General features: G+C 40.4%; 1 pseudogene; it reads right to left on the minus strand.

Annotated features, from left to right (window-relative positions):
- LOC104846181 (caspase-9-like) overlaps positions 1–18601 on the minus strand; it is a 31403-nt pseudogene extending 12802 nt beyond the window's left edge.

Raw genomic sequence — 18601 nt, forward strand, 5'->3', positions numbered from 1 at the left:
CCCAGACAGCTTCACTGGAGATTCTGCCACACTTTCAGAGAAAAGTTAACACCATTGCTACTAAAGGTATTTCAGAGCATAGAAAAGGATGGAATACTCCCAAACTCATTCTATGAAGCCGGCATATCCCTGATACCAAAACCAGGTAAAAACACCACAAAAAAAAAAAAAAAGAAAGAAAAGAAAATTACAGACCTATATCCCTCATGAACTTAGATGCAAAAATCCTCAAAATTCTAGAGAATAGAATTCAACAACATATCAAAAAAAATAATTCAGCATGACCAAGTGGGATTTATACCAGGTATGCAGTTTTGTTTTTTTTTTTTTTTAATGCAGGGATGGTTCAACGTTAGAAAAACAATTAATGGAATCCATCATATAAACAAACAAACAAACAAAAAAGACAAGAACCACCTGATCTTGACATGACAAAGACCAACACCCATTCGTGATAAAAACTCTCAGCAAAATAGGAATAGAAGGGAAATTCCTCAACATAGTAAAGGGCATTTATACAAAGCCAACAGCCAACATCATCCTAAATGGAGAGAGCCTGAAGGCATTCCCCTTCAGAATGGGAACCAGACAAGGATGACCTTTATCACCACACTTAACATTGTGCTGGAAGCCCTAGCTGGAGCAATTAGGCTAGGTAAAGAAATAAAGCCCATCCAGATTGGTAAGGAAGAAGTCAAAGTATCTCTATTTGCAGATGACATGATCTTATACACAGAAAACCCTAAAGAATCCTCAAGAAAACTACTGAAACTAATAGGAGAGTTCAGCAGAGTATCAGGATACAAGATAAACATACTAAAATCAGTTGGATTCCTCTACACCAACAAAAAGAACATCAAAGAGGAAATCACCAAATCAATATCATTTACAGTAGCCCCTAAGAAGATAAAATACTTAGGAATAAGTCTTACCAGAGATGTAAAAGACTTATACAAAGAAAACTACAAGACACTATTGCAAGAAACCAAAAGAGACCTACATAAGTGGAAAAACATACCGTGCTCAGGGATAGGAAGACACAACATTGTAAAAATGTCGATTCTACCAAAAGCAATCTATAGACACAATGCAATTCTGATCCAAATTCCAATGGCATTTTTTAATGAGATGGAGAAACAAATCACCAACTTCATATGGAAGGGAAAGAGGCCCCGGATAAGTAAAGCATTACCGAAAAAGAAGAACAAGGTGGGAGGCCTCACTCTATCTGATTTTAGAACCTGTTATACCGCCACAGTAGTCAAAACAGCCTGGTACTGGTAGAACAACAGATACATAGACCAATGGAACAGAATTGAGAATCCAGACATAAATCCATCCACATATGAGCTGCTGGTATTTGACAAAGGCCCTAAGTCAGTTAAATGGGGAAAAGACAGTCTTTTTAACAAATGGTGCTGGCATAACTGGATATCCATCTGCAAAAAAATGAAACAAGACCCATACCTCACTCCATGCACAAAAATGAACTCAAAATGGATCAAAGACCTAAATATAAAATCTAAAATAAAGATCATGGAAGAAAAAATAGGGACAATGTTAGGAGCCCTAATACATGGCATAAACACTATACAAAACATTACTAACAATGCAGAAGAGAAACTAGATAACTGGGAGCTCCTAAAAATGAAACACCTATGCTCATCCAAAGACTTCACCAAAAGAGTAAAAAGATTGCCTGCAGACTGGGAAAAAGTTTTTAGCTGCGACCTTTCTGATCAGCATCTGACCTCTAAAATCTACATGATACTGCAAAAACTCAACTACGAAAAAAATTCAAAAAAAAAAAAAAGAAATCCAACACTCATAACATTCACCCGAAAAAAAACCTCATAGATCAACCAGTCCAGTGGTCCTTAATCGGTGGTGCACCAGAGAATGATGTCGACAGACTCAGGCCCAAGCCCACCCTCAGGGCGTCAGAGGCAGCACCTGCTCCAGGCCCAGTAATTCTCTCTCATAGCACAGTATTTGTTGCTGCTGTTAGTTGCCATGGAATTGACTCTGACTCACGGCCACCTTATGTACAATGGAACAAAACCTTGCCCTGTCCTGTGCCATGTTCACGATCGATGGTATATTTGAGTCCAGTGTTGTCGCTATGGTGTCAGTCCATCTTACTGAGGGTTTCCCTCATTTTTGCTGACCCTCCTGCTGACATGTCCAAAGTAAGCATGAAGAAGTCTTGCCACCCTCACTTCTAAGGTTGTAAGAATGGTTCTATTTCTTCTTAGACTGACTTGTTCATTCTTCTGGCAGTCTGTAGTACATTCAATATTATTAGCCAACACCACAGTTCAAATGCATCAATTCTTCTGTCTTCCTTTTTCACTTATCACTATGTACTTATATTTATATATGTATTTTCATGTCTATTTGTTTAACCTCTCTATCACATGCTCTAATGGTGGCTCCACAAGAGTTTGAGACACATGTGGTCTGTTCCCCAGGTATCCCAGCATAGAGCCCAGGGCTGGCACACAGAAATCACCCAGTAAATATCTGTAAATGAAAGTGAGTGATTCAGTCTGCGGTGGACACCACACCCAATTCTGAAGCCAACCCCTGGTAAAGACCAACCCCTTGACTTTACAGATGAGGAAAGCGCAGGCTGGACAATCTGCTGCAGCAGGTGCTGTGCGAGGCCAGGAGCTGTGGGAGGGCTAGACTGGAACCCAACTCTCCCCTGAGATGAGTCCCCTGCAATCCTAATATACCTGCAGGGAACAGAGCAGCTGGCCCCAAATCATATGAAGGCTCACCAAATCAGCATTTCCTCCCAATCTCGGAGCACCTGGAGACAGAGAGAAAGAGGGAAAGCATGAATGCCAGGGTCTGATGTGGTAGGGGAGGGGGAACGCTGTGAGGAAAGTTTTGACAAAAAACGAAGAGGAGCAGGCACTCAGGAACACTCAGGCACTGCTAGTGAGAGAGTCAAGTGGTCCAGCCACCTTGCAGAAGGGTTTAGTAGCTTCTAAAGTTAAGAGGGCAGTGGTAGCTCAGTGGTAGAGTTCTTGCCTTCCATGCAGGAGACACAGGGCAATTCCTGGCTAATGTACCTTACGCATATCCACCGCCCATCTGTCAGTGGAGGCCTGCATGTTACTATGATGCCGGACAGGTTTCAACAGAGCTTCCAGGCTAAGACGGACTAGGAAGAAAGGACTAGTGATCTACTTCCAAAAATCAGCCAAAGAAAACTCTATGGGTCCCAATGGCCTGATTCCCAACTGATCGTGGAGGTGGTGCAAGATGAGGCAGCATTTGTTACATTGTGCATGGGTCACCCTGAGTCAACAGCAGCTAACAACAACAGGAAAGTTAAACACACACCTATCCTCTGACCAGTAATTCCACTCCCCGAAATAGAACCAAGAGAAATGAGTGCCTATGGGCAAAAGAAGACTTGGCTAAGAATTTTCACTGAAGAAGCCTCATTCATAATGCTTGAAACTGGAAGCAATCTGAACAATCATCAACAAGTTGAAGGATAAGTAAATTGTGAGCCTCAAGCCATACCAGGAAAAACAACACGGCCTAAAAAGGAAAAAGATGTCAATATATAAAATGAGACAGATAATCTCAAAAAGATTTTGCTGAGAGGGCTTCCAGCCAACATGTCACCATAGACAGAAGCACCATGACGTCCCTCTACAGCAAAGACCCAAAAAACTAAGTAAAACAGAAACAAACGTCATTCCTGGAACCTGAAGTGTCAAATGAAGAGATAAAAAAAACTCAGCCAAGCACCGAATGGAATAAGTAACTGACAGAAGACAGAGAACGAGGAGAGATACAAACGGAGGGGTCCATCAGCTAACGCACCACGGATCACCATTTTGGACTCCTGTCGGAGATCGGCAGGCAGGGAGCAAGGGAGAGCAGCTTCCTGGAACTCCAAACAGGAGACAGAGCACCCAGTAACCAGCGATACACCCTTTTCCACCCCCCATTCTTTCTCTGCTGCTCTACCTCAGAGCTTCCTGGCCAGCTGTGGTGGCTCGGCCCTCTGGGAAGTACAGCGTCGGTGCCACTTGGATTTGCCCCACCCACATAGGAAGTTGGCACACAGGGAGTGCATGAAAGGAACTTCACGGAGTTCCCAACAGGACACAGAGCGCCCACCTTTCTTCCTCCCGCTTTCAGCCTCCTCTGCTTCCCACCAGTGGCAGTCTCTTGGCCAGAAGACAACTGCTTTAGTCTTGGGCTGCTTGGATTCACCCTGCCCACACTGGCTGGGCCATTGAGCTGGTGTTGGTTCTTTCTGTCTCTTTTGGTTTCTTGTGTGCCTCCTACCACCTGCCCCTACTTTCTCTGGAACACCTGGTTCCATGTGCCATCTTTGCTGCTTCTTGAAAAGCTGTGAAGCCACATTTAACTGGGGAACCACTCCCCTGGTCCACGATATCACAATACCACCTCGGTGGAATCAATGGGTTTTTTTTTTTTTTTTTTTTGTACTGTTTTGCTTTGTTCTGTTTTGTTTGTTTTCTTTTTCTTTTCACAGCTTGGGAGTCCCTTCTAGCAGGGCTGTACTGCATGGCTTAGGAGCCACTCCCCCATTCTGCTCAGCTGTGTAGGTGGGATACCTGGGGCATTTTCTTTCTTTCTTTCTTTTTTCTCTCCCTCTCCTTTTCCCTTTCTGTCTGTCTTCATTTCTCAGTTCTTGTCTCTCTACACTTACGTTCTTTTCCTGTCTCCTAAATACCTGGTGCTGTGTGACATCTATATCCTCTCTACCCAGACTATACTCTGCATCCTGTGAGTTATTTCCCTGGTCTTTGCAGCCATACCAGTGGGACTCTGGGACTCCTGGGGGCTTTTCTTTTCTTTTCCAAATTTTCACCCAGCTTTTTGTTGTTTTTTTCCCACTTTTTCTTTTTTTGCTTTTCTCTATTTCTCGGTTTCTCTTCTCTCTACTCCAAAGGCAAGTTCCCTTAGCACTCTTTTTTTTCTTTTCTTTTTCCTTTCTTTGTTTGCTTCTCTGTTTTTGGCTTCTGTTTCTCTCTCCTCTCTCCCCTCTTTCCCATACCCCTATTAGCTCAACACATCGCAATGTCCCCTCTCATTCCTGCCTTCCTACACCTTGCACTGAACACCACAGGCACAGGTTACTGGAACCTGCCCAGCATTGATTCCTGGCCCACCCTGTTGGCCCTAGTACTTGCCACAAACAACCCATCCCAGCCCCTCCCCTTCAGCTGGACATGCCCTACTACACCACAGCTAATTGACTGGCCCTGCCCATTGGATAAGGAGGTGAGAAGTGTCATGACTACAGATGAGTAAACAGCGAAGAACACACAGCCTGCCTGCTCAGACATAACTAAATAAAACAAAAAAGCAGGATGAAACAAATAAATCTACAATCAAGAAATGACGAAAATAACTACTGAATGTCTCAAAGACAGCAGACAATATTAAAACATATTTAAAAAAGGACAGGATGGTTCTAGTAGAAGTCCAAAATAAAACACCAGAGGACATTCCAGTAGAAGAAAAGGCACTAGAACTACCTGACAGGGAATTCAAATCTCTACTACTCAGGGCAATACAAAAGTTAAAGCAGACAAAAATGAGGAAAAAACAGACAAATTTATGGAAAAGGCAGACAAATTCATGGAAAATAGACCAAAAAAAATGAAACAATTCAGGAAAGTAACACAGGAACAAAATGCCAAAATAAATTCACAACTAGAAACCATTCAAAAACAACAACTAGAAATCCAAAACATAAACAACAAGATTTCAGAAATGGACAGTGTCATAGAAGGGTTGAGGAGCAGGTTTGAAACAATGGAAGACAGAATCAGTGAAATTGAAGACAAACACTTGGATACAACTCTGTTTGAGGAAAAATCAGAAAAAAGAACAAAGAAAAGTGGAGAAATCCTGAAAATTACGTTGGATAGAATCAAATGCAAAACTTTGTGAGTGATCGGAGTTCCAGAACAGGGAGAGAAAACAGAAAAGACAGAGAGGATCATTGAAAAACTGCAGACAGAAAACTTCCCTAATATCATGAGTGATAAAAAGCTGACCATCCAAGAAGCTCAATGAACCCCATATAGGATAGACCCCAAAAGAAAATAACCAAGGCATATCATAATCACACTCACTAAAACCAAAGACGAAGAAAAAATCCTGAGAGCAGCTTGAGAAAAACAAAAAATCACATACAAAGGAGAAACAATAAGACTAAGCTCTGATTATTCAGCAGAAACCATGCAGGCAAGAAGGCAATGGGCTGACATATATAAGATATCGAAAGAAAAAAATTGCCAACCAAGAATAATATATCCTGCAAAACTTTTGTTCAAATATGATGGCGAAATTAGGACGTTTCCAGATAAACAGAAATTAAGGGAATATGTAAAAACAAAACCAAGCTTACAAGAATTATTAAAGGGAGTCCTTTTGCCCTGAGAGCAAACAACATCAGACCACAGCCTGAATCTAGGATGCAAGATTGTACCAGACAGATACCAACCTAGGAAATGAACTCTCAAGGACTATCCAAAACCAAAACAATTGCAACAGGGAACCAGAGAAGTTAATCTGTAAATGACAACAACATCAGAACAATAAAAGAGGGAATAAATGGTATAGGTATATACTTCTAATGGAGAGGAAGGCAAGGCGATACCAATTAATAATAGGCTGGTTCAAACCGAGGAAGATAAGTGTAAATTTCAAGGTAACCACAAAGAAAGTTAACAAACCTACTCATCAAAATAAAGAAGAAAAACATAAAGTCTCAATAAAAACTAAATCTACAAAAACAAAAGAAATGCACAAACAAAAGGAACTCAGCACAGGAGAGTAAGAGAAACAAAGAAAATGTTAGCACCACAAAAAAAGCACTACAAAATGACAGAATAAACTCACACCTATCAATAATTACACTGAATGTAAATGGCCTAAACGCACCCATAAGGAGACACAGAGTGACAGATCGGATTAAAAAACAGGGTCCATCAATATGCTGTCTACAATAGACACACCTTAAAAACAAAGACATAAATTTATTAAAAGTCCAAGAATGGAAAAAAATATATCAAGCAAATAACTACCAAAAAAGAACAGGAGTGGCAATATTAATTTCAGAGAAGATAGACTTTAAAACAAAATCCACCATAAAAGACAAAGAATGGCACTATGTAATGATTAAAGGGACAATCCATCATGAAGACTTAACCAGAATAAACATCTACGCACCCAATGACGAGACTCCAAAATACACAGAACAAACTCTAACAGCACTGAAAACAGAAATTGACAGTTCCACAATAACAATAGGCGATTTCAACACACCACTCTCAGTAAAGGACAGAACACCTAGGAAGAAACTCAACAAAGACACAGAAGAGTTAAAGAGCACAATCAGCCAATTTGACCTCATAGACGTATATAGAACACTCCACCCAACAGCTGCAAAGTACACGTTCTTTTCCAACACACATGGAATGTTCTCCAGAATAGACCACATCTTAGACCACAGAGCAACCTTCAGCAAAATCCAAAACATTGAGACAATATAAACTATCTTCTCTGACCACAATGCCATCAAAATAGAAATTAACAACAAGAAGAGTAAGGGAAAAAAAATCAATTACATGGAAACTGAATAACACCCTGCTGAAAAACCACTGGGTAATAGATAGAATCAAAAAGTTCCTAGAATCCAACAAGAATGAAAACACCTCATACCAAAACCTTTGGGACACAGGAAAGGCAGTCCTCAGAGGTCAATTTATAGCACTAGCTGCACACATCAAAAAGAAGATTAGTTACACAACTTGAACAAATAGGAAGAGAACAGCAAAAGAAACCCACAGCTACCAGAAGAAAGGAAATAATAAAGATCAGAGCAGAAATAGAGAATAGAAAAACAATACAAAGAATGAACAAAACTAAAGTTAGTTCTTTGAAAGGATAAACAAAAACAACAAACCACTGGCCAAACTGACAAAAGAAAAACAGGAGAGGATACAAATAAACCAAATAAGAAATGAAATGGGGGACATTACAACAGACCCAACTGAAATAAAAAGGATCATAACAGAGTATTATGAGAAACCATACTCCAACAAATTTGATAAACCTAGAGGAAATGCACAAATTTCTAGAGACACACTACCTACCCAAACTAATACAAAATCACGTTGAAAATTTGAACAGACTCATAACAAGAGAAGAGATTGAAAAGGTAATAAAAAAAAAAAAAAAAGCCCTGGCCCAGATGGCTTCACTGGAGGATTCTACCAAACATTTAGAGAAGAGCTTACACCAGTACTACTCAAACTACTTCAGAACATAGAAAACGAAGGGATACTTCCAAATTCATTCTATGAGGCCGGCATAACCCTGATAACCAAAACCAGGCCAAGACACCACAAAGAAAGAAAATTACAGACCCATATCTCTCATGCATATAGATGCAAAAATTCTCAACAAAATTATAGCCAATAGAATTCAGCATTGTCTTCATCATCTAGTGCTGCCATAACAGAAATACCACAAGTGGATGGCTTTAACAAAGAGAAATTTGTTTTCTCACAGTAAAGTAAGCTAAAAGTCCAGATGCAAAGCATCAGCTCCAGGGGAAGGCTTTCTCTCTCTGTCAGCTCTGGAGGAAAGTCCTTGTCCTCAATCTTCTCCTGGTCTAAGAGCTTCTCAGGTGCAGGGAACCCAGGTCCAAAGGATGAGCTCTGCTCCCCGTGCTGCTTTCTTGGTGGTATGAGGTCCCCAACTCTCTGCTTGCTTTCCTTTCCTTTTATCTTTAGAGATAAAAGGTGGTACAGGCCACACCCCAGGGAAACTCCTTTTACCTTGGATCACGGAGATGACCTGAGTGAGGGTAGTGTTACAATCCCACCTTAATCCTCTTAATGTAAAATTACAATCACAAAATGAGGACAACCACACTATATTGGGAATCATGGCTTAACCAAGTTGATACACACATCTTTGGGCAGACACAATTCAATCCACGACATGCATCATATCAAAAAAATAATACACCATAACCAAGAAGGACTCATACCAGGTAAGCAAGGATGGTTCAACATTAGAAAAGCAACCAATGTAATACGCCACATAAATAAAAGTAAACAAAAGAACCACGTGATCATCTCAATCGACGCAGAAAAGGCATTTGACAAAGTCCAACACCAATTCCTGACAAGAACTCTCAATAAAATAGGTATAGAAGGGAAATTCCTCAACATAATAATGGGCATCTATGCAAAACCAATGGCCAACATTGTTCTCAATGGAGAGAGGCTGAAAACATTCCTCTTGAGAACAGGAACAAGACAAGGATGCCCTTTATCACCACTCGTATTTAACATCGTGTTAGAAGTCTTAGCTAGAGCAATAAAACAAGAAACAGGAATAAAGGGCATCCAGATTGGCGATGAAGAAGTTAAACTGTCCCTATTTGCAGATGATATGATTCTAAGAAAATCCGAAAGACTCCACCAGAAAACTACTGGAACTAATAGAAAGATTCAGCAGAGTAGCAAGATACAAGGTAAACATACAAAAAATCAGTTGGATTCCTATATACCAATAAAGAGAAGATGAAAAGGAAATCAGGAAAACAATAACATTTATAATAGCCCCTAAAAAAATAAAATACTTGGGCATAAATCTAACCAGGGCTGTAAAAGACCTATACAAGGAAAACTATAAAACACTACATCAAGAAACCAAAAGAGATCTACACAAATACAAAAACATACCATGCTCATGGATAGGTAGACTCAACATTGTGAAAATGACAATTCTAACCAAAGCGATTTACAAATACAATGCAATACCAATCCAAATACCAACAACATTCTTTAAAGACATGGAAAAACTTATCATTAACTTTATATGGAAAGGGAAGAGGCCCCGGATAAGTAAAGCACTATTGAAGAAGCAGGCTAAAGTAGGAGGACTCGTACTACCTCACTTCAGAACCTACTATACAGCTACGGTAGTCCAAATAGCCTGATACTGGTATGAAAAATACATTGACCAATGAAACAGGATTGAGAACCCAGATGTAAATCCATCCATGTATGGCCACTTGATCTTTGCCAAGGCTCCAAAGTCCATCAAATGGGAAAAAGACAGTCTTTTTAACAAATGGTGCTGGCAACACTGGATGTCCATCCGCAAAAAAATGAAACAGGACCTATACATCACATCACATACAAAAACTAACTGAAAATGAATCAAAGACCTAAATATAAAGCCAAAAACTGTGAAGTTCATAGAAGAAAAAATAGGATCAATGCTAGAGGCCCTAAAACACGGCATTGACAGGATACAAATCACAACAAACAACGCACAAGCTCCAGAGTATAAGATAGATAGCTGAGATCTTTCTAAAAATTAAACACTTATGTTCATCAAAAGACTTCACCAAAAGAGTAAAAAGACAACCTACAGACTGGGAGAACATTTTTGGCTCTTACAAATCAGACAAAGGTCTAATCTCTAAAATCTACAAGAAAATTTTGTCTAATACAAAAAGACAAATAATCCAATTAAAAAATGGGCAAAGGAAATGAACAGACACTTCACCAGAGAAGACATTCAAATGGTCAACAGACACATGAAGAAATGCTCACAATCTCTGTCCGTCAGAGAAATGAAAATCAAAACCACAATGAGATACCATCTCACCCCAACATTACTGGCACAAATCAATAAAACAAAAAACTACAAATGCTGAAGAGGCTGCAGGGAGGTAGGAACTCTTAGGTACTGCTGGTGGGAATCCAAAATGATACAACCATTTTGGAAAACGATATGGCTCTTAGGAAGCTAGAAAGAGAATTACCATATGATCCAGCAATCCCACTCCTAGGAATATATCCTAGAGAAATAAGAGTTGTCACACAAACAGATATATGTACACCCATGATCATTGCAGCATTGTTCACAATAGCAAAAAGATGGCAACAACCTAGACGCCCATGAACAGATGAATGGATAAACAAACTGTGGTACATATACACGATGAAGTATTATGCAATGCTAAAGAACAGCAATGAATCTGTGAAGCATCACATAACATGGATGCATCGGGAGGACACGATGCTGAGTGAAATAAGTCAACCACAAAAGGACAAATATTGTATGAGACCACTACGGTAAAAACTCATGGAAAGGTTTACCTACAAAAAGAAACAATCTTGGATGGTTACAAGTGAGAGGAGAGGTGGGATGGAAAAACACTTAATAGACAATAGATAACAAATAACTTTGCTGAAGGATCAGACAGTGCACGATACCAGGGAAGCGAGCACAGCCTGTACAAAGCAGGGCCATGGTAACTCCATAGACACATTCAGGCTCCCTGAGGGGCTGAATTGCTGGGCTGAGGGCTGTGGAGACCATGGTCTCAGGGAACATCTAGCTCAATTGGCATAACAGAGTTTAAAAAGAAAAAGTTCTACATTCTACTTTGGTGAGCAGCATCTGGAGTCTTAAAAGCCTGTGAGTGGCCATCTAGGACACTCCACTGGTCTCACCTCTACAGGAGCAAGGAAGAATTAAGAAAACTAAAGACACAAGGGAAAGATTAGTCCAAAGGACTAATGGACCACATCTATCACGACCTCCACCAGACTGAGTCCAGTACAATGAGATGGTGCCCAGCTATCACCACTGACTGCTCTGACAGGGATCACAATAGAGGGTCCCGGACAGAGCTGGAAAAAAATGTAGAACAAAATTCTAACCCAAAAAGAAAGACCACACTTGCTGGCCTGGCAGAGACTGGAGAAACCCTGAGAGTATGGCCCCCGAACACCCTTTCAGTTCAGTAATGAGACCACTCCTGAGGTTCACCCTCAGCCAAAGATTGAACAAAACGAGACTAAAGGGGCACACCAGCCCTGGGGCAGGAGGTAACAAGAAAGCTGGTAATAGGGAGCCCAGGGTTGAGAAGGGACAATCTTCACATGTCATGGGGCTGTTAAGCAATGTCATACAACAATATGTATACTAAGTGTTTGATGAGAAACTAGTTTGTTCTGTAAACCTTCATCTAAAGTCCAATAAAGGAAAAAAAGAAAAACATTCTACTGAGGGAAAAAAAAAACAGACACAGAAGAGTATCCCCGGTGTGACCTCATTCTTGAACAGAAAGGGGTAAGGGAAGGTCCAGGAGAGCAGATGTTTCCTGTCTGCCCAACCGATGAGGCCCAGCACACAGTAGGGTCTTAGGAAATATTTGCAGAACAAATAAATGAGTAAAGGTGGTTGTTTCTCCTTCAATGTCAGAAGAGTTTTCTTTTCACTTAGCGTGAACTCAGCTGGCCACCAATCTATGAAGTCATGGGGCTTTTCTTTCTTTTTTAAACAAAGAGAACACAATTGTTCTGGAGCCAATATTTGACTCCAAGGATGCTTAGAGAAAGCCTGGACCCAGTGTTTTTAATTAATATCTCACCTGTTTAAAGCTACAACAGAAAAGCAGTCACATCCCATTTTTTTATTAGAAATTGTCTTACCTGGCCTGAAGACATTAGGTCACTGATTAATTCTGAGAACTTTTGTTCATTTCCAAAATTATTCTGGGCCCCCAAAATACAACTGTCATCCACTACTGAGAAATTCATTCATCCCCCGAATTAGAACAAAAGATCCACAAAGCAAAATGGCTGCTCTCAAGAGGCTCCTGAGGTATAGTGATAGAGGGCTTGCCCTACCTCCAACCACACAGGGTGGTTTAGATGACCTGAGAAGGCATGGTGTATACTACAAACTGATATACACATTTAAAGTGATCTTACTGCTATTACTATTTACCATTCAGATTTAAGCTCTTACTGGGAATAAAGATTCACAACAAACAGGAAATAAAATACCTCACAAAAGAACAGAGCCACTAGCGAGTGGGTCCCCTTGTAAATTTCAGCCCACACAGTGATGGTACCATCACACACGGACAGTCACGAATATGCAAAGCACTTTTGCATGGAAGATCTCACTTCATCCACCAAGTCCCTATAAGCCAAATAAGCAATCAGAGCCCTGATTTCCAATTCCTTCCTTTATCTATTAACAGATATCTCATCCACAGAATGGCAAGCCATGAGATAAGCTAGAGAGATGGCGTGAAATGACAGAAATGAGAATGAGCTCTGGCATCACACCCCAGTTCCACCACTTACCAGCCTTATAACCTTAGGCTACCTATTTAACCTCCCTGAGCCTCAGTTTACTCCACAAAGATGGGGGTAATGATACCTGCCTTGCAAGGCTGTTTGAGGGAAGGAGGTATGGGTACATAGGCACCTGGAGCAGTCAGAGCCCTCCTTCCTGTCCCTAGGCCTGGGCTAGCCCTCACCAGTTACCTAGACCCAAAGGCAAATCCTGAACAATTAACTTGATCTAGTAACAATGATCAAAACCGAGGACATCCAAAATGGACTGTTCAGAGGAGGGGCTGCCAAAATTATATCTTCTGAAGGCCTACCAGAATATTCCACCCATCTCCTATGAGCATTCAAAAGGATAATCCTCTGAGGCAATTCTACCCTGTCCTATGGGATCGTTATGCGTCAGAATCGAAAATTAAATTCTGGATCTCAGCCCACCTAACTGTACCAACGATCACTCCTCAATGGCTGCTCATCATGCCCACTCATCAACCACCCTGGATAGTCACAGGCATCACAGAGTCCTCCAGAGCCAATGGTCACTGGCCTGAGCACCTCTGGCCTGAGCTCAGCTGGCCTGAGCTGGTCAGACCCCAGTACACTGTGGGGAGATGTCCCATGGTCGACCTCAATGGGTCCTGCTTCACCACTTCAGCTCATGCAGGTTGAAATCCACTGGTCCAAGCACACAGTCCAGGTGTCTGGCTGCTTCCAGATGCCAATTTGCTGCTTGGTGACTGACACTCAAGAATGAAGCCAGCATGTCCTGGCCTGTGTCTTGTAAGCAGGAGATGAACAAAGGAAGGGTCTGGCTGTCACAAACCTCTAGATCTGTGATCAGCTGCCTGGCCTGATCCCACTGAGATCCAGAGCCTGCTTGCTGTTTGGAAAGAAAGAAAAAGCACTAATTACCCAAGAGGGCAGTGGCAGTTCAGTGGTAGAAGTTGTTCTTTCAGGCAGGAGATCAGGTCCAATTCCAGGCCAGTGTACCTCATGTAGTCACTACTAGTCTGGCACTGGAAGCTTGCACATTACTATGATGCTGAACAGGTTTCAACAGAGCTTCCAGACCAAGACAGACTATGAAGAAAGGCCTGGCAATCTACTGCCAAAAATCAGCCAACGAAAACCCTATGGATCACAATGGTCAGATCCACAACCGATCATGGGGATGGCTCAGGATCAGGCAGCATTTCATTCTGTTGTGCAAGGGGTTGCCATGAGTCAGGAGCCAACTCAACTAACAACAGCAATAATTACCCAAGTACTTTCCTGGCAACTCTCACCTTGTCTCATCATTTTCCCTCTAGTATAAGTCTAAGCAAACAGGCACATGGCCAAGTGAGCCTACGAGTGAACTGAGTCTATGCTACTTGTCAATCTTTGATTATCTATTCATTCAATCAGTATTTTGGAGACATCTGTTATATGCCCAGCACTGTGCTAAGTACTGACATTACAGCAGTGAACAGTCTTGGCCATTAAGGACAAACGTCTAGTGGAGGAACGCAAATAGACAGGGCACCCAACTCAGCCTTGGGAGGGTCAGAAAACCCTCAAGGAGGGGATGTCTTACCTGAGATCCCTGGGACCATTAGGAAGTAAAAAGCAAATTCAGAGAAACACAAGCAGGTAGACCGAGTGACAGCGGTGAGGGACGAGGCCTGCACCTGGTCAGGCCAAGAAATTCATCCTGAGAGCTATGAGGAGCCATTGAAAAGTTTTAAAATGGGAGTGACGGAGTCAGATCTGTCTTAGACAAGTCATCCTGGGGCAGGGTGGGCAATGGAAGGGAGTAAGACACAACTGGCCAGGAGGTGGCAAAGATAGTACAGCTGGAATAGAAAGTAGTGAGAGGATGGATCAGAGAAACGAGGAGGGAGAGTTGTTAGGACATGGGCATTAATTGGGTGGACTGTGAAGATGGAGTACGGTCAAGGTCAGCACACAGATGTCAGGATGGGGGTCTGGTCACTGAAACTGGGAGCAAGGTGGAACAGGGAAAAGATGCTAGTCATCTGTTTATCTCTGCTGTCATTTGAGACCACTGGGTAATTTCTAAAAACTAAACCAAAATTACAAGAAATATTAAAGGGAATCCTCCATTTAAAGAACCAAGAATATCACACAACAATCCATGACTAGGACAAAGGACAGATCAATCAGTTATCAACCCAGATAGGGAATTCACAAAAACAAGTCAAAGCTAAAAGATGGAAAATAGGGAACCAGAGACATCAGTATGTAAATGATGACAATATCAAAAGAAAAAAAGAGGAAATAAGCAGTGTAGTCATACAATTTCCATATGGAGAGGAAGTTAAGGCAATATCAAGAACTAAAAGACTGGTTTAAACTTAGAAAAATAAAGGTAAACTTCAAGGTAACCACAAAGGAAGCTAACAAACCTACTCACCAAAATAAAAAAGAAGGGAAACATAAAGACTTAGTAAACACAAAATCAATAATAATGAAAAAGATGAAAAGAAAATGCATAAGGGAAAAGAACTTAGCACAGAAAATTAAGCAGAACAAAGAAACTGTCAACACTTCAAGAAAAATACATCAAAATGACAGCACTAAACTCATAAAAAACCTATCAATAATTACACTGAATATAAACAGCCTAATTTTTTTTAATGCACCAATAAAGACAGAGAGTAGCAGAATGAATTTAAAAAAAAAATGATCCATCTACATGCTGTCTACAAGGGAAACATCTTAGACACAAAGTCATAAACAAACTAAAACTCGAAGTATGAAAAAAAATATCAAGCAAACAACAACCGAAAAAGAGCAGGAGTGTCCGTATTAATCTCCAACAGAATAAGCTTTAAAGCAAAATCAACCATAAAGGAAAAGGAAGGACACTATATAATGATTAAAGGCCTAATACACCAGGAGGACAGAACCATAATAAATATATACACACCCAATGACAGGGCTCCAAAATACATAAAACAAACTCTAACAGCATTGAAAGGAGAAAGAGACAGCTCCACAATAATAGTCGGAGTCTTCAACACACCACTTTCAATGCAGTGCAGAACATGTAGAAGGAAACTAAATAAAGATACAGAGGATCTAAATGCCACAATCAATCAAATTGACCTCACAGATATATATAGAACACACCACCCAACAGTGGAAAAATACACACTCTTTTGCAAAGCACATGGAACATTCTCTAGAATAGGCCATAATTTTAGGCCACAAAGCAAGCTTTAACAGAATCTAAAACGTAGAAACAATACAAAGCATCTTTTCTGATCATAATGTAATAACAGTAGACATCAGTAACAGGAACAGCAAGAAAAAAAAATCAAATACATGGAAACTGAACAACACTTTCCTTAAAAACTACTGGGTTTTAGAAGAAATCAAGGATGGAATAAAGAAACTCAAAGAATCAAATGAGAATGAAAACACATCTTACCAAAATCTTTGGGAAACAGTAAAAGCAGTGATTAGAGGTCAATAAAAACCCATAAATGTACACATCCAAAAAGAAGAAAGGGCCAAAATCAAAACATTAACCCTACAACGCAAACAAATAGAAAGAGAACATCAAAAGCACTCCTCAGGCATGAGAAGAAGGAAAAAAAGACTACAGCCGAAATAAATGAAACAGAGAATAGAAAAATAATTGAAAGAATCAGCAAGACCAGAAGTTCTTTCTTTGAAATGATCAGAAAAATTGACAAACTATTGACTAAACTGACAGAAGAAAAAGAGGAGAGGAAGCAAATAACCCAAATAAGAAATGAGATGGGAGATTTCACAACAGACCCAACTGAAATAAAAAGGATCGTAAGAGAATACAGTGAAAAACTGTACTCCAACAAATTTGAAAACCTAGAGGAAATGGACAAATTTCTAGAAATACACTGCCTACCTAAACTAACACAAACTGAGGTAGAAAAACTAAGTAAACCCATAACAAAAGAAGAGATTGAAGCAGTAAAAAAAAAAAAAAAAAAACTCCCAACAGGAAAAAAAAAAAAGCCCTGACCCAGACAGCTTTACTGGGGAATTCTACCAAACTTTCGGAGAAGAGTTAACCTCAGTACCACTAAAAGGATTTCAGAGCATAGAAAAGGAAGGAATAACCCCCAAACTCATTCTGCGAAGCCAGCATAAACCTGATACAAAAGTCAGGCAAAGACACACAAAAAAGAAAATCACAGACCAATATCCCTCATGAACATAGATGCAAAATCCTCAACAAAATTCTAACCAATAGAATTCAACAGCATATCAAAAACATAATACCTCATGACCCAATGGGATTCATCCCTGTTGTGTAGGGTGGGTTCAACCTTAGACAATCAGTCAATCGTAATCCATTACGTAAATAAAACAAAAAAATCACATGATCTTATCAATTGATGCAGAAAAGGCATTTGACAAACTTCAGTGCCCATTCCTGATAAAAATTCTCAGCAAAATAGGAATAGAAGGGAAATTCCTCAACATAATAAACGGCATTTCTACATAGAATTCCTTGCAGAATGTAAAGAGGACTTGAAACACTTATTGATGAAGGATTCTAAGGGGAAAATATTAAATGACACAGGAAGCATCAAAAGAAGATGAAAGGAATACACAGAGTCACTACATCAAAAAGAATTGGTCAACGTTCAACCATTTCAGGAGGTAGTATACGATCAGGAACAAATGGTACTGAAGGAAGAAGTCTAAGCTGCACTGAAGGCATTGGCAAAAAACAAGGCTCCAAGAATTGACAGAATACAAATTGAGTTGTTTCAACAAATGGATGTAGCGCTGGAAGTGCTCACTCATTTATGCCAAGAAATTTGGAAGACAGCTACCTCACCAGCCGACTGGAAGAGATCCATATTTATGCCTATTCCAAAGAAAGGCGATCCAACAGAAAGCAGAAATTATTGAACAATATCATCAATACAGCATGCAAGTAAAATTTTGCTGAAGACAGTTCAAAATAGGCTGCAGAAGTAAACCAAAAGAGAACTGCCAGAAATTCAAGCCGGATTTAGAAGAGGACATAGAACCAGGGATATCATTGCTGATGTCAGATGGATCCTGGCTGAAAGCAGAGAACATCAGAAAGATGTTCACCTGTGTTTTACTGACTACGCAGAGGCATTTGACTGTGTGGATCATAACAAATTATAAATAACATTGGAAAGAACACGAATTCCAGAAACTTAATTGTGCCCATGAGGAACCTGTACATAGATCAGGAGGCAGTTGTTCATACAGAACAAGGGGATACTGTTGTTGTTGTTGTTAGGTGCCGTCGAGTCGGTTCCGACTCATAGCGACCCTATGCACAACAGAACAAAACACTGCCCGGTCCTGCGCCATTCTTACAATAGTTGTTATGCTTGAGCTCATTGTTGAAGCCGCTGTGTCAATCCACCTTTTTGAAG

Source organism: Loxodonta africana, chromosome 3 (assembly GCF_030014295.1).
Source record: "Loxodonta africana isolate mLoxAfr1 chromosome 3, mLoxAfr1.hap2, whole genome shotgun sequence".
Classification (NCBI taxonomy): Eukaryota; Metazoa; Chordata; class Mammalia; order Proboscidea; family Elephantidae; genus Loxodonta; species Loxodonta africana.